The sequence below is a fragment of the Anthonomus grandis genome, chromosome 1, assembly GCF_022605725.1.
Source record: "Anthonomus grandis grandis chromosome 1, icAntGran1.3, whole genome shotgun sequence".
NCBI classification, from domain to species: domain Eukaryota; kingdom Metazoa; phylum Arthropoda; class Insecta; order Coleoptera; family Curculionidae; genus Anthonomus; species Anthonomus grandis.
In genome coordinates this window covers 31,299,410-31,322,225 of record NC_065546.1, presented here as the reverse complement: position 1 = coordinate 31,322,225, position 22,816 = coordinate 31,299,410, and the positions used below count along the sequence as shown (strand labels likewise).

The 22,816-nt window shown below is 31.9% G+C and overlaps 1 protein-coding gene and 1 long non-coding RNA gene across 6 annotated transcripts in view; one reads left to right on the top strand and one right to left on the bottom strand.

The window, feature by feature from the left end:
* LOC126742578 (follistatin-related protein 4-like) overlaps window positions 1–22,816 on the top strand; it is a 483,850-nt gene that overhangs the window by 315,550 nt on the left and 145,484 nt on the right. The window lies entirely within an intron of this gene.
* LOC126742633 (uncharacterized) lies at window positions 11,792–19,601 on the bottom strand. Its single transcript, XR_007662623.1, has 2 exons — window positions 19,324–19,601; window positions 11,792–12,054 (listed from the first exon to the last, which is right to left on the bottom strand). It is a non-coding gene; the product is annotated as an uncharacterized LOC126742633 (long non-coding RNA).

Sequence of the window (22,816 nt, the reverse complement as noted above, 5' to 3'; positions counted from 1 at the left end):
CCTCCCTGAAATAATGAGAAATGCTTTTGTGATCTTGAAAAATTGAGAAATTATTTATTATTATTATTATAAATTGAAAACAATTAAAAACTAAATTTTGCCTAAATGAGTGCATGGAAAAAGTTAAAATTTTCTTTAATTACCTGGCAAAAAAAAAAATTACTTAAATGTAGTTGAAAATTTAATTTTAAGGGAAGGGAGCAGAAGCCTTTTTGTACTGCCAAGATAAAATTAGAAGTAGTTTAAGGGCCTTGAAAAAATTAGAAATTTCTTTAAACTGCCTGGATAAAATGAGAAATACTTTAATTGATTTGAAAAAATTAGAAATAATTTCCACGTAGTTACAATTTGGATAGGGGTACATTTATTGGGCAGACGATGTTTATTGGCCACGTAACATATAATCCGAGTTATTAAGAAACTGAAGTACTTCTGAAGTAATATTAAATTTCAAACGTTCTGGCAACACCGGTTAACTTACCATCGATTTTCATTTTTTAATATTGACAGTACCCGCATTGGCCGGTAAACTATCATAACTAAAGCTTGAAGAAAAGAATAAGCGAAAACAAGATCGTATACTGCAACAATAATTAAAAAAAAATAAAGGAAAATAATTGAAAAAGGTTTTAAACTAGAAACGAAAAATATAACTGAAGCTACTAATAACAACCTAAAACATAATTTTACTTACAAAAATGGTTAAAAAAATTACACTTTTTCCACAAAACAAAATAAAAACTTGATTAAAAGAAAGTCCATTAACTTGTAATAAATGAAACCATTAAGCAACAATCTTCAGATATTATTAACGCTACTACTAGTACTTTTACAATTCTTCCCACTTGCTCAAAATCTAATGACAAAAAGTTTCTGGATTACTCCTTAATATCCGCGCTAAAACCGATTATGGAGTTTAATTTTGACAATTTACCTATTAGTTATGTACCTATACCAGAATTAAATAAAAGAAAATTACTTATATTTCTCTATCACTCAAGTCATTTCTGATATTTGCATTAAACACTGAGATAATCATAATCTATTTATCAATGTTATAGTTTTAGCTGTTTACTTAAAACAAGACTTAGAAAGTCAGGCATACATTGCAATAGTTGTAAACGAGTTTTCACAATATCTATCTTACAAATTTAGGGGATTTATTTATATACTATGTAGAAAAAAATAACTGATTTAGTACATGGAATATTATTTTTTTATGTTTAAAGTTTAAAGAGTCCCAACATTACCGAGATAAAGAGTTCTAACATGTTTGTTAGTTTTTTTATAAACCTTTTTAGGATTTTATTTTTAAGTGTTTTGAACGTTTTCACATTTATTTAAGAACATCTTCTTAATTTTTCACCTAAATTTTGTGTTTTTTAGTTTATTTTCGAGTCATTTTGAAAAAAGCCTATTTTTTAAAAAACCTTATATTTTTTAGTCTAGCGTTATTTTAAGTGCATTTTTTTTGTTTATATGGCCTCAGAGTTGTTAATATATTATTATTTTCATATTTTTAAATTTGTTTTTGTTTTAGTTTAAAAAAATCGAAAGGTCTAATTTGACACCACCATACTTGGAACGTGATTTTTTTCCACAATACCAGTTAAGGGTTAAAAAGTTTGATTTTTGTTGAGGCTTGTCCACTTTTTGTTGCACTTTTTTTTAAAAATTTTCGGAAATTGTCTCATTGTGATATTTTTCTCTAAAATAGTCTTTGATATAAAAATAAATTTATTTACAGTTTATAAACATTAAAATTATCATAAAATGAAGATTTTCAATAAATAATTTGGTTCTTTTAGGTTCCTAGCTACTGGCCATTCTTTAAAAACTATATCATTTAGTTACCGAATAAGGCACTGTACGGTGCAAAACATTGTAATAGAAACTTGCAAAATCATATTTGAAAATCTTATAAATAAAATGTTGCCGCAACCTTCAGAAGACATGTGGAAAACTGTTGCTGACAGCTTTAACACAATTTGGAATTTCCCCAACTGTTTGGGAGCGATAGATGGTAAACATTTTACAATTCAAGCACCCCCAAATAGCGGCTCGCAATTTTTTAATTACAAAAAAACGTTTTCTATTGTATTGTTGGCACTTGTTGATGCACATTACAATTTCGTAGCTGTAGATAGCTGTTGGTGTGTATGGCAAAAATAGCGATGGTGGCATTTTTGCAAAATCCAATCTGGGAAAAGCACTTCAAACTAATAGTTTATCTGTCCCACAGCATGCACCACCAGGTACAGATATGGAGGCTCCTAATGTAATTGTAGATGATGAGGCATACCCTCTAAAAAACTAATCTCATGCGCCCATATCCAGGAAGAGAACTGAATAGTTCTAAGCGCGTGTTTAACTACCGTTTAAGTAGAGCTCGGAGGACCGTTGAAAACGCATTTGGGATTTTAATACAAAAAATCTTTACTAGAAGAATCCAGGCTAAACCGGAAAATATAGATTACATAATATTGGCAGCTTGTATTCTACATAATTTCATAAATATGGTACAAATACTTATAATTATCCAAATGCAAACTTCAATAATGGTCCGCAACAACAAGTACACCAAAATCTACCTATGCAGGGGGAAATGCCACTGCTGACGCATTTCAAGCAAGAGAATTGTTTACAGAATACTTTTCTTCAGAAATTGGACGCGTGCCACGGCAAAAGGAAAAAATTTAAGTTTATCATTGTTTTTTTGTGTGATATCCGATATAACCTCTAATCCAAAACCTACATACTAATTTTTATATACGAAGTACCCACTTACCTTCGAGTTTTAATTCTTCTCCTATGATATTCCAAATATTATTTTTAAAACCGACATCCATATATTTTTTGTGTGACAAGTCATACAATTCTGGATAATTTCGTACCAACTCGATTAATTTTTCATCCATATTCAAACGCAAATTCTAAACGGTCTATTTCGTCAGTGAAATACACAAAAATATCGTTCCCGACTTTAATGCAAAGGACGGAACTGAAACTCAAGCAGCACTGATGGTAAAAAACGTCACTGCGTCGGACTTGTCTGAAAGTTTATTTAAAACTAAGGCAGCGTTATTTTATTTTTCACTGACACTGATACGGAACTGATGTGTGTAAATAGTCCTTTATTTGGTAGAATCTTATTATTGCAGCTTAATGTTTGTAGTCTTCCATAGAGCAAATATAAAGAATATACCTGTAATTTTGTTTTCGGCGATTAAATAGATACTACTACTTAAGTGACCAATGACCATACCCTATTGGAGTTTCTGGGAAAATGAAAAATATCTTAAATTTCCTGGTAAAAATTATAAATTACTTACAGGTAATGGAAAATTTTAGGTGAACTGAGAAAAAATAACTTTTAACTGCTTGAAAGGCAAAATAAAATTAAATATATGGAGTGCCTGGGAAAAAATAAGAAATTTCTTCAATTATCTAGAAAAAAAGAACAATTACTTACAGGCAGTTTAAAATTAAGTGAGAGAAAATTACTTTTAACTGCCTACATAAGAAGAGAAATACTTTTGACTGCCTGAGAAGTGGTTTAAGCCACATAAACCAATGATAAAACATTTACGGGCAGTTAAAAGTTTAAAATTAAAGTGCCTGGTAGAAATTAGAAATGCTTGAATGGTTTTGAAAAATGAATTTTAAAAGAAACTATTTACAAGCAATTAAAACTAAAATATACGAGTGCCTAGGAAAAATTTCTTTAATTTCCTGAAGAAAGTTAGAAATTACTTACAAGCAGTGGAAAATTCCACTTTAGGTGAGGTGAGAGAAAATCAATTTCAACTACCTGACAGAAATGCGAAATGCTTGACTTGAATGACCTTGAAAAAATGAGAAATTATTTTAAAAGCAATTAAAAATTAAATATTGGAATCGGTAGAAAATAAAAATTCCTTACCAGATAGATAAATATTCAATTAAAGTGCAATGAAAAAAAATTACTTTTAATGATTAAAAGAATTAAGAAATACTTTTAGCTTCCTGCAGAAAATTGGATACGGTTTAATGACTTTGAAAAAATAACAGAAATCCTTTATTGAATTATCTGGGATGAATAAGAAATTTCTTCAGATGTCTGGAAAAAATTATAAATTACTTAAATAAGATAGTATTTCTATTGCAAGGTTAATATTTCATAATGGTAATATCAACCATAAATACTTGTAAAATATTACTATATTTAAAAGTTAATTTTTTCAAAAAAAAGTTTCTTTGACATCGATTTTTCCTTTAAGCCAGTTGCCATCTGCCAGTAGACGTTCTATTTGTGTTAAAGTTTAAATGAAGCCATGAGTGCAATATCGGACTAACCCACAAAAATTGAAACTCGGCTTTATTGTAGAATATTATCCGTCAAGTTAAAATCTATTTACTGCACAGTGGACCAAACGAGCTATTCCTTTTCGTTACGAGATAGAGGTAGTAACACTAAGAAGTTAAGACGGAACTTCACCAAAGGAAGGCTCAATGTGCTCGAGACACCCTAAGAAAAGACACTGAACTGGCAAAAAGCTTGAGAAAAATGAGAAATTATGAACAGGTAATCTAAATTAGATATTGAAGTGCTTGGCAAAAGTAAGAAATTTCTGCAATTGTCTAGATAACATAAGAAACACTTTTTGACTGCTTAGATAAAAGCAGATGTTGTTTAAGTGCCTTAAAAATAATAAAATATTTACAGGCAGTTAAAAGTTGAAAATGGTGAGTGCCTGGGAAAAATGAGAAATCACGTATAAGTAGTAAAAAATTCGATTTTAAGTGAAGTGAGAAAAAATTACTGTTACCTGCCTGAAATTATGAGAAATGCTTTTGTGACCTTGAAAAATTATTTATAATGATTATTATAAATTGAAAACAATTAAAAAGTAAATTTTACCTAAATGAGTGCATGGGAAAAATTTAAAAAATTTCTTTAATTACCTGGCAAAAATAAGAAATTACTTAAATGTAGTTGAAAATTTAATTTTAAGTGAAGGGAGCAGAAGTCTGTTTTTACTGCCTAGATAAAATTAGAAGTAGTTTAAGGCTCTTGAAAAAATGAGAATTTTTTTTAAATGTCTGAATAAAATCTGTTAAAAATTCAATTTAAAATAAAGTAAGAGAAAATCACCTTTAATCCTCAGCTACTATCGATGGGTCCTGAGGACCCAACGAGTTTTTTATTTTGTCATATTTCTTAGGAATTTTATTTTTGCGGGTTGTCCGTCCCTGTACTCTCCTACTATATGAATTGTTTCGCAATACAAGTAAACACGCGTCAGTCAGATTTAGCGGTGCTGAGCAGTAGGTCGACTGGGTCCTCAGGATCCGTCAGTAGTGAATTTGTGAACATAGTTTTAATAATTTATCTCCTAGTTTGTGTCAGAACAAGGTGTTATTTTTTCAGTATTTGAATATTGTACAGGTAGGTGATTTTTTTGTTCTACATTATACAGGTAAGGGTTAAAAAATTGGCTCAAAACTATTACACTAACCTACATATTTATTTCAAGTTTTTCATATACAGGGTGTTTTGGACTCTCTAGGTTGTTTAGATTTTTTTTTGTATAAAGCAATGAATGATGGATTTGATAATATTTATATGGATGGGCCATGTGATATTATAGGATCTATATACAGGGAGCGTAAATAGTAAAATAATATGGTATAATAATATGAATTCGTAAGCATGTGCTTTTTTTGCACTATATGTCTTTCTTTCATTGATTCTTTATCCAGAATAAATTAGTATCACGTGAAATTTTTTTATTTTGAGTATAATGGCGTGCAGTTCACAAGGTTTGTCAAAGAAACAGTTGGAAGAAATTTTGGGAAGAAGATGCTGTGAATGAAAATTCCGACCAGGAGGATGAATCGAATAATACGGTTTTGAACGAAGTTACTATATTGGAAGAACTAGAGACCTTTGCCGATCAGAGTGACCTGGATGATGACGAGGAAATTTTCAGCGACCACAACACTGCCAGTGAGCAAGAGATTTCAGACTCGGACAAAGAAGAGCTTCCAATTAGAAATGCTTGGTATGGGAAAGATTTCACCAAATAGTCAAAAACGCCAATTATAAGGGGGCGCACGGCAGCTCATAATTTAGTTACTGTTTTACCAGGACTTAGAGGGACTGCTCGAAATGATCCTCCGTCAAAACCCCACGAGGCTTGGCGTTTACTGCTAACTGATGATATGCTGAGAAAAGTAGTTACTTATACTAATATAAAAATAGGTATGTGTCGAGAAAAATATCGAAAGTTTCGAAGATACCCATATTCAAAAAAAAATGTAGACCTGCATTTACGAACGATACCACCTTATCCGAAATGAGAGCATTTTTGGGCCTCTTATATTTACAAGGAATTTTTAAGTCCAGTCATGAGGACATTAGATCAATGTGGGCGACAGATGGAACTGGGAGGCCTATTTTTCGAGCTACAATGAGCCTTGCTCGGTTTTCATTTCTATTAAGTTGTGTCAGGTTTAATGACGTTACCTCTAGAAAAGAAAGGATTAAAATAAATAAATTGGCTGCAATATCAGAGCTTTTTAATTAATTTGTAAAAAATTCTAAGTTATCCTTTAGCCCCGGATATTATCTAACAGCTGATGAGATGCTAATACCGTTTCGGGGTAGATGTTCGTTTCGAATGTTTATTCCCAACAAACCGGCCAAATATGGCATTAAAGTTCAAATTTTGGCAGACGCAAAGACTCATTATATGGTGAATGCAGAAATATATTCCGGTGCTGAAATAAAAACCGTTGAACCGAAATCTAAGCTATCCAATCCAACATGTTCATTCTTCAATTTTTGGATTTTCTTCATCTAATACCATAGTCTCTCACATACCAAAAAAAGGAAAAAGTGTCATTTTACTTTCCAGCATGCGCCACAGCTCTTCAATAAACCAGGATACATTAAAGCCAGAAATCATTCATTTCTATAACGAAACAAAATCAGGAGTAGATGCTTGAGATGCAAAGTGTGCATTATACTCAACATCAACAAAAACAAATCGGTGGCCAATAGCCATTTTTCATGCCATTTTAAATATTGCCAGTGTCAATTCTCGGGTAATATACCAATTTTCAAAAGGTGGTGAAGAAATTCCACGATATAACCTCATCAAATAACTTGGAATGCTGTTAATTGACGATTGCTTGCGTTCTAGAATGGACAACCCTAAGGTGCCCTTGAAAATCCGCAATCTTATAGCTGATATTTTGCACATTGAAATTCCAGCTGAAGAGGTAGTCACAGAACCTACGATCAAGAGCAAACGGAAAAGATGTAGCATTTGTCCCGCCAAAAAGGACAGAAAGACAGCCATTAATTGTGATGTTTGCAAAACACCAATTTGTAATCAGTGTTGCAAAAAAAATTGTCCTAAATGTTTAGATAAGTAGATTTGTTATTTTTTTATGCTAGTAGGTTTGTTTTACTATTTTCAGTAATAAAAATTAAGATTTTTTGCATATTTTTATTCTTTTCATGTAGTGGGTCCTGGAGACCCGTTGATAGTACCAGTGTAATTACAATTGGTCGATAGTAGCTAAGGATTAATACTGAAAAAAATGGGAAATACTCTAAACCGCCTGGATAAAATGAGAAATACTTTAATTGATTTGAAAAAATTAAAAATAATTTCCATGTATTTGAATAGGGTAACGGGTACATTTATTGGGCAGGCGATGGTTATTGGCCACGTAAAATATAATCTGAGTTATTAAGAAACTGAAGTACTTTTCTGAAATAATATTAAATTTCAAACGTTCTGGCAACATCGGTTAACTTACCATCGATTTTCAATTTTTAATATTGCCAGTACCAAGCCCGCATTTGCCGGCAAACTATCACAACTAAAGCTTGAAGAAAAGAATAAGCGAAAACAAGAATGTATACTACTGCAACAATAATTAAAAAAAAATAAAGGAAAATAAGTAAAAAGGGTTTTAAACTAGAAACGAAAAATATAGCTGAAGCTACTAATAACAACCTAAAACACATTTTTACTTACAAAAATAGTTAAAAAAAAAATGACACTTTTTCCACAAAACAAAACAAAAACTTGATAAAAAAAAGTCCATTAACTTGTAATAAATGAAACCATTAAGCAACAATTCTTTAGATATTATTAACGCTACTACTAGTACTTTTTACAATTCTTCTCACTTGCTCAAAATCTAATGACAAAAAGCTTCTGGATTACCCATTAATATCCGCGCTAAAACCGATTATGGAGTTCAATTTTGACAATTTACCTATTAGTTATGTACCTATACCAGAATTAAATAAAAGAAAATTACTTATATTTCTCTATCACTCAAGTCATTTCTGATATTTGCATTAAACCCTGAGATAATCGTAATCTATTTATCAATGTTACAGTTTTAGCTGTTTACTTAAAATAAGACTTAGAAAGTCAGGCATGCATTGCAATAGTTGTACACGAGTTTTTATAATATCTATCTTACAAATTTAGGGGATTTATTTGTATACCATGCAGAAAAAAATAACTGATTCAGTACATAATTATTTTAGGAATATTATTTTTTTATGTTTAAAGTTTAAAGAGTCCCAACATTAAATAAGTAACGGTTATAGTATTTTGTTCTGTTTAACTGTATTATTTGATTTAATTTAAATTATGCTAAATGGCAATTCATACATATACATATAAATGAGTATACATATAGTGCAAGCAGCCTATTTATTATAATTTTTGTATCTTGGCCAGGATATGTGACGCCTATGACTAATAATTCTAAGAAGTGGCCAATGACTGTATTATTCGATAGAATCTTATTATTGCTTTAATAGAGTTCTTTAAATATACGATTTGGTTATAAGTTTAATTGTACCTTGCAGCTTAATGTTTGTAGTATTCCATAGAGCAAATATAAAGAATATACCTGTAATTTTGTTTTCGGCGATTAAATATCTACTACTGTTTAAGTGACCAATGACCACACCCGTTACCCTATAGGGGTTTCTGGGAAAATAAAAAATATCTTCAATTGCCTGAAAAAAATTACTTACAGGCAGTTTAAAATGAAGTAAGAGAAAATCACTTTTAACTGCCTACATAACAAGAGAAATATTTTTGACTGCCTGGGTAAAGTGAAAAATGATAAAACATCAGCAGTTAAAAATTTAAAATTAAAGTGCTTGGTAAAAATGAGAAATTCTTTAATGGCCTTGAAAAATTAAAAAACTATTTACAAGCATTAAAAAATGGAATGCAGAAGTGCCTAAAGTGTGGAAAAATTAAAAACTGGTGAAAGTTAGAAATTACTTACAGGCAGTGGAAAATTCAACTTTAGGTGAGGTGAAAGAAAATCAATTTTAACTACCTGACGGAAATGCGAAATGCTCTAATGACCTTGAAAAAATGAGGAATTATTTCAAAAGCAATTAAAAATTAAATATTGGACTCCGTAGACACAAAGAAAAATTCCTTACCAGGCAGTTTATTTAAATATTCAATTTAAAGTGCAATGAGAAAAAATAACTTTTAATGATTGAAAGAATTAAAAAATACTTTTAGCTTCCTGGAAAAAATTGGAAATGGTTTAACGAAAAAATAACAGAAATCCTTTACAGGCTGTTAAAATTGATTATTGAATTGTCTGGGATGAATGAGAAATTTCTTCAATTGTCTGGAAAAAATTACAAATTACTTAAATAAGATAGTATTTCTGTTACAAGGTTAATATTTCATAATGGTAATATCAACCATAAATACTTGTAAGATATTACTATATTTAGAAGTTAATTTTTTCAAGGAAAAAGTTTCTTTGACATCGATTTTTCCTTTAAGACAGTTGCCATCTGCCAGCAGAAGTTTTATTTGTGTTAAAGTTTAAATATAAGTTGTGATATAGTTTAGTGGTATAATGTGTTTTAGTGTTATTTTTTTTTAACATATTAGTCAGCTCCTTTTACTTATTGAGCTCGGATTCGTAATTACGTTGAAACCCAAGTTTATAAGGAATAAATGTTCCAGAAGTTTTCCAAGCTTGAAAGCATCCAATCTCCATATAAAACCAATGGTTTTCCAGCGTAGGGCCATAAACCCAAATGCAACGCCTCAAGCAATTTGCCACTGCCCATAAACCGGTTTATTTATCTTCCAAAACAGATAAAGTAAAGTTTATCTTCTTAAGTTTCATCTATTAATTGCTAAAAAGGTCTTCACAGTTAACTGAGATTTAAACTTTTATGTGATACAATCCTCCCTTCCACCCCCTCAGTTTAAACGTGCCGTAATTAAGACCCTTTGTAACGACAAGATTTAAAAAAAAAACCTTTTAACGAGTTAAGCTTGAAAAATTATTAAAAGTAACGCGGTCCCGAAACAAAAAAGTTTCTTAGTACGCGTAGCGACGTCCCGTCCGGATCTTAAGTTTTCCGAATGAATTTACGTCAAAAATCTTGGCGGTCCTTTGAGAGAAACCGCGTCTAAGAAAGTTACTAAGCGGAATCCTAAATTTTGCCCCGTGAATAGCGAGACCAACAAAACGGGAGTAATTAAACTAATTTAATTTATATGGAAATGAGGTCTTTTGACTTTTGTTGGCGGCAATTTGTCGACACAATAAACCAAAATTTAAACTTTTGTTATTGTTTTGTTTTGTACCAGAATTACGTGTTTGAAAAGCGATTTTTATCTCTGACAAAAAATCGAGTTTGTTTGTTGAAAATTATGTTTTTACTGCTTGTTTTTACATATCAATGGTACAATTTTTCAAAACCTAAATTTTTGTTAATATCCCAGAAAAAATTAGGCATTTTTATAATTGTAAAACATATTTTATTTTTATCACTTTATTATATTATATATTTTTTTAATTTATATTTTAATATATGTATTCTCATTTAAAACAAAACTTTTAATGATCTATAATAATTCTATCTCAATTTAATTAATTCCATAATCAATTACTAACTTGATATATTTAAAATAACGTATATGGCTAAAGATCTCTAATATTCGTTGAGTCAAGAGGACACCCAAAAATATTAATTGGCCAGGCCACAGTCTAACAGTTGAAATCTATATACTTTGGCCAGGCAGTCAGAAAGCAACGTTTGAGAGAAATGTGTGTAAGTTGGTGTGTTGGAAAAAGAGTTGTGTTTACTGGTTAAATCAGGCTGCTAAACTTAATAGTGGTGAATATGTGAGAGATAGTTGATCTTGAGTAGATATGTGGCCATTATGAGTAAGTCTGTACAGATCTGTTTTTATTTTGCGCAATGCCCGCACAAGTAGGTGTGAAAGCCTCTGTTCAATTAGGAACGAATGAGCAATTCCTCGAGTGCTGTCTGGTAAGACTGGGGGCCTTATCTAGGGCTCGATTGACACGAGTAAACAAAAGGTTATAGTAGAAATATATCCTTTATCTAATTCGTTGAGATGCTTACTGTTTAGCGGCAGTGGAGCGTCTGGGGAAGCCCTTACTATTCTAGGTGACACTAGCTAGTCGTCAAATAAAGGAAGATAACATGTTTGACATATGTATATATTGAAATGTGACATTGTGTAAATTGATGTTGACTGAGATGATGCAAGGGAACGGAAGTTCCCCGGTGAGTATATTTTATTATTGTCAAAAGTTGACAGAACAGTAAATATTGTTTTTTTTTTTATTTTTATGTGATGTTCGAGTTTATGTCTAACAATATGAAAAGAATGACTGTTGAGTGAATTTGCATTGTAGAGACCCATTGGCTACGAACAACTCTGACAGGTAATAAACCACATTTTAAAGCGTATTTTACATAATAATAATAATCTTTATTTAGCAAAACCTACAAAGATAAAATAGAACAAAAAACACTAATACATTATATGACAAATTGTTAATCGTGCTTCCATTGAATTTCCAAATAACAACAATAGGTGGTATTCATTGTGTTTCATAACAAGGTCGGCTCGTGTTGGTGGTTCAAGCAAATTGCGACACACGCTTCTAAGTCGGGTTTTTATGATGACTCGAACAGGGCATCTCTGTTACTTTTCCTGGCAGCATAGTTTCCTGGAGACAGGCATAAGTAGCAATATCTTTGTGAAGGAGATACTCACGAAAGATCACAGGTTGAAATTTTTTTTGGTTTTGTGGTGGCTAAAAAGGATAGCATGTACTATAGTTCTTTTTGGGCGAAGTACGTAGGAGCCCCTACGGTTATGGTTATGGTTATGTAATAGGTTTGATTTCAAGAATCGTATGAATTTTTTACAGAACATAAATAATGAATTAGGTCTATAAAGAGGTGGACATTTTTAAGAGGCAATAAGATAGTTGATGGCATACCTGCAGCTTTGCAAATATCAGCCGAAATAAGCTTTAGTAAGAACCCCTTCAGGTCCCCAAAGATGAAACTCGAAGGTCGAAGCAGGGTTCGTGTTATTTCCAGAATGGTCACGGAAACCGAATAAACTACCTATATCCTCAAGGTTGCTTTGCTGAGTTTGATGTCATCGGTTTAGGAGAAACATGGTTGTCTGATCATGTAAGTAGCAGTGAAATTTTTCCTGATAGTTATGCTATTTACAGATACAAATGTGACCGAAGAGTTTATGCAGTTGGTCTATCAAAGGGTGGTGGAGTATTGTTGGAACTGCGCTCTTTCTTAAAAACCGAGGTTATTGATGTTAGTAGCCTTTTCTCAATATATAACTTAATTGACATAGTAGGTTATAAGTGTTACTTTAATCATCTTATTATTATTATTATTATCTAAGCAGTGAAAATTCTTTTAATATTTTTCAGTAAGAAAATATTTAATTTCTTACGGGCATAAAAATATGAAATATTTATCTCGATATTTCTTTTACTCGCCAATTTTGACAGATAAGAAGCATGCTAAAAATCAAAATTAGCATTAAGAACCTCGGCAATATTGGAAAACAGCCCCGTATTATTCCGTGGTGGTTTTAAACTGTATACACCAGAGCGAGTTTGCACATTTTTATGCAAATCTGCTAAAAATTTCCGAGTTTGTATCTCAATGGGGAGGCGGCTTATCTAGTATAAAAAGATTTAAATTTTTTGGACCGATGCCGCTATCATTTTTCGGGAGGGATTTTCTCGTCGTGGAATATTTTTCCCCGCATATATGGAAACGGGGCTTTCCGCACCCGCGGTAATAAATAGAAATATATAATGTGCTTGCGTCCGCGCATAAAGAAGGATTTGTATGTGGATATAGCCCAGTTTACGGGTTGTTTATATATGTAAGTATCGTTAGTTGAATTTTGAAATTTGTTTGTTAAAAGTGTTATTTTATAAAGGGCTGTATCGTTTTAATAATTTTACGAAAATAAAAAAAGTGGCAAATCGAGGACTTTATTTAATATGGGGACAAAAAAACCTGAATTTAACACTTTCTTAGGCAGATCGAAAAAGTGTCAAATTGGTAAAAGTTTTTTGTCCCAATATTAAATAAATTTCTCGATTTGTCATTTTTTTTATTTGCATACTATAATTTTTGAAAGACCCATACATTTCCTACTAGCAACAAGTAAAAATTATAGCAGCAGAAACAAAAATACAAAATTCACAAATATATTACTAATTTATAGCGATTATAAAAAATTATAAATTATACATGCCTATTAAAATATGAAATAAAATATAAAAATTTTTCCATATTCCATAACGTACTAACTTTCAACTTAATTTAATGAGGAACTGGTATGAAGAGCAAAGTTTGCAAAGTAGAATTTATATGTATTGCAGAAGGTTATAAGTGTGTAAATGTGTGTGTGTAAGTGTGTAAAGGTCAATAAAAATTCAATATAATCACGAAGAAATTAGCCCCGGCGCAGTAGTTGTGTGGCTTAGTAAATATTATAAATTAATTAACTACCAATAAATTAGTAATGAAAGAGGCAATAAGTAAATATGTTAAAAGTAAAATTTACAAGACGTATCATTTTTTTCTTTGCATTTGAAAATTTTAAACTCCAAGATTTGTAGCATTAAATATGAATTTTTTTAAAAAAGATCAAACCATTGCATATTGAATATACTTCTATTTTTGGTTAATTCTCTTTTTATAGGGTCTACCAATGAGAATGATATAAGTTTAAATTGCTAAAAAATAAAAACGAATTGGTTAATTTCTATGATTGATGTTTCATGTTGTAGTTTATTATGTAACATTATGTTTTAAACAAAATCTCATTAAGATGTCCACCTCGGCTACGGCGGCAGACGTTTAGACGATGAACCCAATTTTCAATCACTTTTTCTAACAAGTTGGGCTGAATTTCGCGAATAACCCTAGTTATGTTAACTTTCAACTCATTGATGGTTTGAGGATTGTTAGAATATACCTTCGACTTCACATATCCCTAAAGAAAAAAGTCCAGGGGAGTAAGATCGCAGGACCTTGGTGGCCAGTTGATATTGCCATGTCGCGAAATTATTCGATCTTCAAAACGCTCTCTTAATAAATTAATTGTGGCTCGGGCGGTGTGTGATGTTGCTCCGTCCTGTTGAAACCAATTCTGTTCGAAGTCTCCACCATCAATTGCAGGCCAAGAAAGTTTGTTATCATGTTGCGGTAGCGCTCTCCGTTGACTGTCACAGTACGCCCCCCTGCATCCTCAAAAAATTATGGATCGATAATTCCACCGACATGGTGGTGACACCAAACTACACCACACAGTCACTTTTAACGGGTGTAATGGCACCTATACTAATTTCTGGGGATTGTTCTGACACCAGAAGCGGCAATTTTGCGTATTGACAACGCCACTAAGACAAAAATGGGCTTCATCTGAAAAGATGATTTGTTTCTCAAAATCGGCATTTTGTTCCAACTGCAACAGGGCCCAGTCGGTAAACGTTCTTAGCAAACCATGGTCAGCAGGCTTCAATTCTTGAGTTAGAACCATCTTATATGGATGTAGGCCTAAGTCTTTCTTCAAAATGAGCCACAGAGACATTGGTGAAATGCCTAATTGCTGAGAACGGCACAAAAACAGACACATTGTTATTCGCGTCATTCTCTTGCAGCGGCGATATTTTCAGCGGTCCTTGCACTTTTTTGTCGCGTTGGTGGCTTATTTTCCAGAAGAGTGTACTCCCGTTCAAACTTATTAATTGTGCGCCTTATCGCAAGCTCAGAAAGCCAAAATCTTCTCTAAGAGCACGATAACAGGCTCTAACCGATTGCGCATTTTCGTAATACCTTTTCACGATAGCTATACGTTGCTCTTGACTTAAACGATTCATAATGAAATGTCAAAGTATACTTAACACAACTGACGCTTGATCCGCGTTTTGACACATACCATTTTGCGTACATGGCCCACTAAACTTCTATCACTTCTATTGGTAGACCCATTATATAGGGTGTTCCACAATGAACCTAAGGTTTTAGTTTCTTAATTTTTGCAGAATGTTCATTTTTTTGAACTGCGATAATATTAAAATCATATATTAGAATGTGAATTTAAAATACGAAATTAATCAGATATAGAGTGTGGTGTCAAATACCTAATTATATTATACTAATAATAAGATATTTGGTCCTCTACCATAAGAATGGCCATTTTGTCATCTTCTTCTAAATGCTTAAATTTAACAGAAGCATATTGTAAAAAATGCTCATCATCTTTATCGCTTGGGTTAGTGTTAAAATTACCACAGATATTTTTTAACGTTTTTGTGCTTGATAAAAGTAGGATATTAGAATTTCATAGAAAATTGTAGACCAGAGGTGGAATTGACTGCAATAACCTACAGAAGAGTGAGGTTTCTCATAAATTTTAAAATTTTTTATTAATTACGAAATTTTTTATTTATTACAGAAATCAATTTTATTTATTCAGTTATAAAAGTCTTAGCTTGTTGCTCTTCTATTATTATTTTTTATTAACAAAATTTTCCGATCATTTTTTTTTTAAGTCTCTTCTAGTTTGTTAACAGTACTAACAATTTTTAGAAACACTATTTTATTTTTACCAATACCAGTTGAATGTATGTACATTAATATTTTGATAATTTAAGGTCAAGTTAAAGTTAGAATCGATTCGATTCGAAACTAAACCAAATACACTTAAAACTGGAAACTCAACAATTTAATTTAAACAAATGTAATTAGTGAATTCATTGTTAAATTGTGAATTCCGCTAGTGAATTCATATTTAACTGGATGTTTAACAAATTATAAGAAATATGTTTTATACACCTTAAGCAAGTCTTGGTAAAATCTTGGTAGGATCTTTAATCAAACCCTTAATAATTCTCCAGTTTTCTCCACATAACAAAAAGTAACCCTTTTAATTTAATGAAGCTAAAAGTGTAGCTCGCATACCTAGATATACCAGGTGCAATGTAGCCAATAAACATTTTTTACTTTAAAACTTATAAATTTCATATGATAATACCCATTTCTTTATTTAGCATTTGACACATTCACATTTGGAACTTTGATAATTAGACGTTAGATTATTTGTGAATATACTAAAGCTGAATTTACGAATTACGTTTTAATACTTCCTTTTGCGGACCTAAATTAGGTGTGGTTTAAATTATCTAGAGATATTTCTTGCTTTCTGTTCGGGGCTACATTCAGGGCCATATGAGGGCAAGATTTTAAGGGTATCATTGCACGAGGGTAGTAAAGCAGGTGGTGCTTATAAATACATATTTAGTAAGGTTTACCCACACCACTCTCGTGGGCTTACTGGAGGCAATTTTAAACCCCGTGTACCCCTATTTTGCCAGAAGCCACCCTTAACTTAATCAAACAATTTAATAATAAACATCAACAATCATTCTAAAAATTTTTTTTCTGTAATAAATTTGGCGCCCTAAACCTGTCAAGGTTTTTATCGTAAACTTTAATAGTATTTTGTTTTTCATTTTTTTAAATTAAAAGTTATAGTATTGCCTATGCCACTAAAGTTTAATTTATCTAGGATGAAAATTATGTGTGTTTCATTCACAAGGTCATAAGTAGATTAAATGCGGCTTTGTTTTTGAAAGTGGTTTTTTCCCATATTTTTGGTGAAAGAGCTAATGTGAAGAGAGTTTTTTTTTTCAATTGAAAGTGTTTTGATCGCTCTTTAATTTTTTTGGTTTAATTTTTCTGGGATATCCTAACTTAAAGCAAGTGTTTTCTTGAAAGAAAATCCTAAAATTGAAAAAGCTTGGGTGATGGTAGTATAAAAAAAAAGAAGGGGGGTTAAAAAAAAGCCTATTTTTTTCCTCAGATCTTCAGCTTTTTAAGTAAATTGAGCAAGATACTTTTATTATATCTTAAATATATTATTAATTAGATATGAATTAATTAATAAAGAAAATTAGTTTAGCAATAGAGCATTTTTTATGATAAGGGTTCCGGTTATTATTTACATACAGGGTGTATATTTATATATTCTTATAGGGTGTGTACTATTAAAGACTTATACACTTTTAAAGGAAAAGAAATAAATTTTACCTCTTTCTTAATTATTTTAATATAGGTTTCTAAGTAGTTAATTATCTTCTGCATTGCTGACTAAATTTTTTTGGTGTTGCTTAAGAGGTTATGTCCCTACTTGGACTCATTTTGTTCTGTTTTTTTTTTCAGTTAAAGATACAAATAATAAATGTTAGGTAGTGAAGAACTGAAATATGAATTAATAATTCGAGGTTTGCCGATTAGTGGTACCTTTGCACAGAAGCGTGCTGAGTTACGAAACGCTTTACGTATGGAACGTGAAGGTACTCTACAAGCTCCGTCCTGTTTCCCTTTTGATCCAGTTAGTGAGTTATGCTTATGTCGAGCTAAGCTTTACGCAGTTAAACGCGATATTTTAAACTTGAGTCCAAATAATTTGGATTCGGACATTAAAAAAATAAATTCTCTTCTTGAACATGCCAATCTGGTATTTCCAGGATAGGATAGGATATTTCCAGTCTTGTGATGCGGATCAAACTTTGAAAATTTACTTGTGTTCAAGACTGGTAAGTTTAAAATCAAGCCTTGAGTTTACCTATCAGAGAATTTCTTCTGCTTTGACTCTGCAAAACCAGCCGACTGATCTTAATGTCTCTTATGATCTAATTGTGTTGAATGGTAATCAGGCAAATACCAGAAAAAATTTTCACAATCTAATCAATCAACCAAGTCGTACTTGTCGTGTTTCCTTTAACACTGCTGCACTTGAGGCAGAGTTTTCCCAAGAAAATTTGAATCAATCGAGTCCAGATCGATCTAGTGTGGGTCTATTATGACAAATGCAGGTCATTCAGACGGGAAGAATCAAAGTACAGTAGTAAATAGTCAACATGCTTCGTCAAGCACTAATCACTCTCCGAATGATGAACTACATTGTTCACCTGAACCTATTCCCAGATCACAATCAAATGTTCATGGGAATCAGATTGGCAATAATCAGTCCCTTTTCCAATCAACGAGCCAACTACCTTCATCCGTACCTTCCTATCGTCTAACAAGGTGAGGATTTCAAGCACAAGCAAATGTACCTTGCCAGATCGGAAATGAAACTTTGTCATCTCAATTACCGAATGTCAACTCGACAATGAACTCTACTGTTGACCTTGCTACTATTGTAGGCAATAGTCAGTTTTCACCTCTTCGTGATGTCGAACATCAATCACAAGCTTCTAACTTTTGGTCACCATATAAAGACATAAGCCACTGGAATCTTAAGTTTGATGGAGTCGAAAGTTTGACAAACTTTCTTAAAAGACTCGAAGAGTTTCGACTCTCCAGAGGAGTTATAAAAGAGCAATTGCTTCGCTCAGCCCCTGAACTTTTTAGATAATAGGAAGGTACGGATGAAGGTAGTTGGCTCGTTGATTGGAAAAGGGGATAAATTCAGCTTTATAGTATTGCCTATGCCACTAAAGTTGAAACAAACGTCTGCGTGCAGGCTTTTCTTTTATAGAAGGCATTGCAGAAACAAGATGAATTCTTCTTCGATTTGATATTTTGGAATCCAATGTCTTTTTTATCCATAAGTATATATTCTGTTGTCTGATGATTAAAAGTGATCAGTTCTTGATAATCATGATCTTAAAAAATATATTTTTAAATAGAATCTCCTATACATCTTGGACTCAAAGAAATAAAAAGATATTATTTTATCCAAATATATCGTAAAAAATATCAGTGTCAGTCTTAAGGGACACATTACTATGTTATATTTATTACTAATATTTTTATACTGTGCTAAATTATTAATTAAAGAGCTTAGTTTATCCGAAGCAGTTTATAATTAAATTAAGCTAAAGCGTACATCTTTGGTGGGGTCACTTATTATGAAGACCCTTCTAACTTACCTTTTATTAAACCTGGGAGGTTCGCCGAAGGTATGACTATCTGATTTAAGGCCCCTTCCTGAATTGGACTTGAATGAATGTGAAAAATAATTTTCTTATGCATAGAATTGTTTATTACTACGATTTTCAGTAATTCTGCGGTCAATGGACTTTTGTCAAAACTAACGAAAAATGGTCGTTTTTTTTGCAAAGTTTTAAAGTTTTTTATTTTTCACTTAGATTGACAGAAAGTCAAATTTCATATATTATCACGCACTAAACCATATTCAAACGTTAGAGGCGAAGCGTCAAAACAAAACCACGTCATCCGCACGTGATATTTAAAGGGACGCCTCAGACAGTTGACGTAGCCAGGGTCGAAATCAGCCCATAAATATGAATTTTTAATTTTTTTTAAAATAATATTTAAAAATTGATTTTATATTCAATTGATTTTATATTATTTTAGTATTGAATTTAGATATTATATTCTATTGGTTTTTTATTAATTTTAGCGTTTTTATAGATTAAAAGTAAATATTGATGGATTAATGAGGATGATTCAACAAACATGATTTAACTGGCTTGATTTATATTCATATTTATAATTTTGTGTTTTAAGTGATATTGTCCTATAAAAATGAATGATCTTGAAAGCCTTTAAAAATAAATGTTGGATTTCTTTATGTAATGTTTGAAGTAAAATAGGAATACTTAATAATAATGCAAAAAGACGTACAGGTGAAATAATATACATATTTTTTAAGACTTTTTTTTGACTGAACATTAATAACAATTTTTTTTTTAAATTAATATGTTTATAACCATGTACACATTATGGATAGATGTTGGTTAATATAGTGAATAAATAGGAGGATAATAAATTAATAACACGTTTTAAAAATACATATTATTTTATTTAAAATAAACTCCTTTTTATTTTATTAACACAATTTTAATAAATTTAGCCACTTAAATAAAATAAAGAAATTAAAACATAAATTCAAATTTCTTGGAAAAGCTGATGAAGCAATCACTCTTGGCTTTCTGGATGAAAAATGTTAGACACTAAAAAAAAATGGAAAATTGCTACTTATTAATATACTCTGGTGGTTGTCAGAGCCAAAAAATGTGTGGGAGAAACACTGAAAAGTTAAAAATTATTATTATGAACTGATTCAACTCTTTTAATTCTTTTTCTTACCATAATAAAAAGCATCAATCTCTCCTTGGAAAAAGGGAGAAACCAAACACTCTGGTGGTTGTCGGAGCCAAAAAATGTGTGGGCAGAAACACATTAGTCAGTGTCACTTCCACTGGATGAGGTATTACTGCCATTCAACGGAATAACAAGTCTTTTGACTTGCACATCCATAATGTTATCAAGGTCCCACATTTTGTTTTCAACCTTATTTGTGTGTTCGATACACTTTTGCCAATTTTCTGGAGTTATCCTTGAAACTGCCACTTCAAATATCTTCATCATATCGGCAAACTTAAAAGTTGTATTGTGGGATGCCACATAGCCCTTAATATTTGCCCAAATGAGCTCAATTGGATTGAGCTCACAGTGATAAGGCGGAAGCCTCAAGACAGTTCTGCCGCTCGCTTTGGCCATTTCATCAATTATATGGAGGTTAAACTGACTTTTATTTTCATTGACAATTTTTAATAATTGTGCCTTAATCATGGCCTTCTCATAGCTCAAATTTTTTGAGCGAAGCCACTCTTGGATTTCTCCCTTTTTGGTGGCTGTTGTAGGCACCTTCTCCAACTTCCTGGAGTGGTAGGGAGCGTTGTCTAATACGACCACGGCATTTTCCTCCAGCTTAGGAAGTACTCCCTCAAACCACTTTTTAAAAGACGGACTGTCCATTTCTTCATGGTAATCCCCAGTTTTTTTTGATTGAAATACCCAAAGACCACCAGGAACAAATCCATCTTCACTGCCGATGTGACAAATAATCAGCCTCTGTCCATTTCCTAAAAACATATTACTTTTTTTGCTCATATAATTTATTTATGGAATTTTCATAATAAAAAAAAAACTTTTTTTAAGGTAAATAGGTACCATGAACTTGTCTCTGTACTTTATAGTTTTTTTTTAAAGGTATTCCGAGTCATATCTTTTAAATGTTATAGGAATTGTTGATTAGGTCATTTAAAAACAAAAATAGCAAAAAATAATAAATTCTTCTGAATGAATCATAAATCGGAAAAATAATTGTTCATTTAAAAAGTTTTTTTTTTTTAAATAAATGCACCCTCTAAGGTCAAATGAAACATTACTTTGTATTCCGTGGACCACATACAAGTAATGTAAGTATATATTGTTAAATAATTTCTTATCATTATACTTAAATATAAAAAAAAAAAATACAAAAGGTTTTTTACCTGAAGGATTTTTTAAGCCTGTAGACAGACCTTCAAGAAAGGCTTGGCGAGAAGAGGTTACTGCAGTATCTGTCCACACTTTGGATTTGGTGTGTCCCGCATTCAACCACGTTTCATCCAAAAAATAAATTTTGCGATTTTTCCTTCTATACGCTTTTATTTTTGTCAAATACTCCCTTCTCCAACATTTAATATCGTCCCGGTCCATTAGAAAACTATTTCTTTCCCTTTTTGCATTTTTAAAATTTAATTTTTTTTTTAATTTTAAAAAACGTCCTTTTAAAATCAGGTAAATCATTGTCCTCATTTGCCACCCTTAAAACTTTTTCCACAGTCGGTAGTTCATTTCGAAGAAAAAACCATGGACTTTTCTTCTGATTATATTTTTCTCCATATCCGACAACTTTTCAAATATGGTGGTGGTTTTACCTGGTTTTTTTGGCTCTGAAACTACGCCGGCTTTTTTGTATTCTGCCACTATACGCTGCACACTTCAGCTTCCAACCCCCGTTCTCTCAGCCACTTTGTTATAAATGTCACACAAAACCACTGCTGGATTATCTATTGTTTCCCTTTTAAAAACATTTAAAATAAGTTGTTTGGTGTCCGCACTGAAATGGCCCTTTTTCAGTCTCTTTTCTGGCGGTCCCAATGGCCCCAACTCTGCTTCAGACTCCGTACTGGACATTTTAAATGTTCAACAAAATTTTTTTAATCAAAAAATAATGAATATAAATTTATTAACAATACTTAAACACCACACGCAAGAACGATTCAAAAGACCGACCACGACAATAAGATACATAAGGACGAAAATGTGAAATAATATGAACGACGAACGTCAATAAAATTCGTTATCGATATCGACGATATCTGCGCGCTGCTACCCGGAAAAATGCATCCGCCACGAATCCGCCGCAGCGTACAATAAGATAGAGAAGGACATCGATATAAGCGCGTGGTGCGTGTTGCAGCAAATATACGGGATGTTGCCGCAGGGCCAGTGCGGCCCTGATTTAAAGAGCCAATATCGAGGACCCAGCTGTTGGCCGTCTCGTGGGCAACTCGACCAATAGCAATGGAGCATTTGTGCCTGTCAGCGCATATCACGCGGTGATCA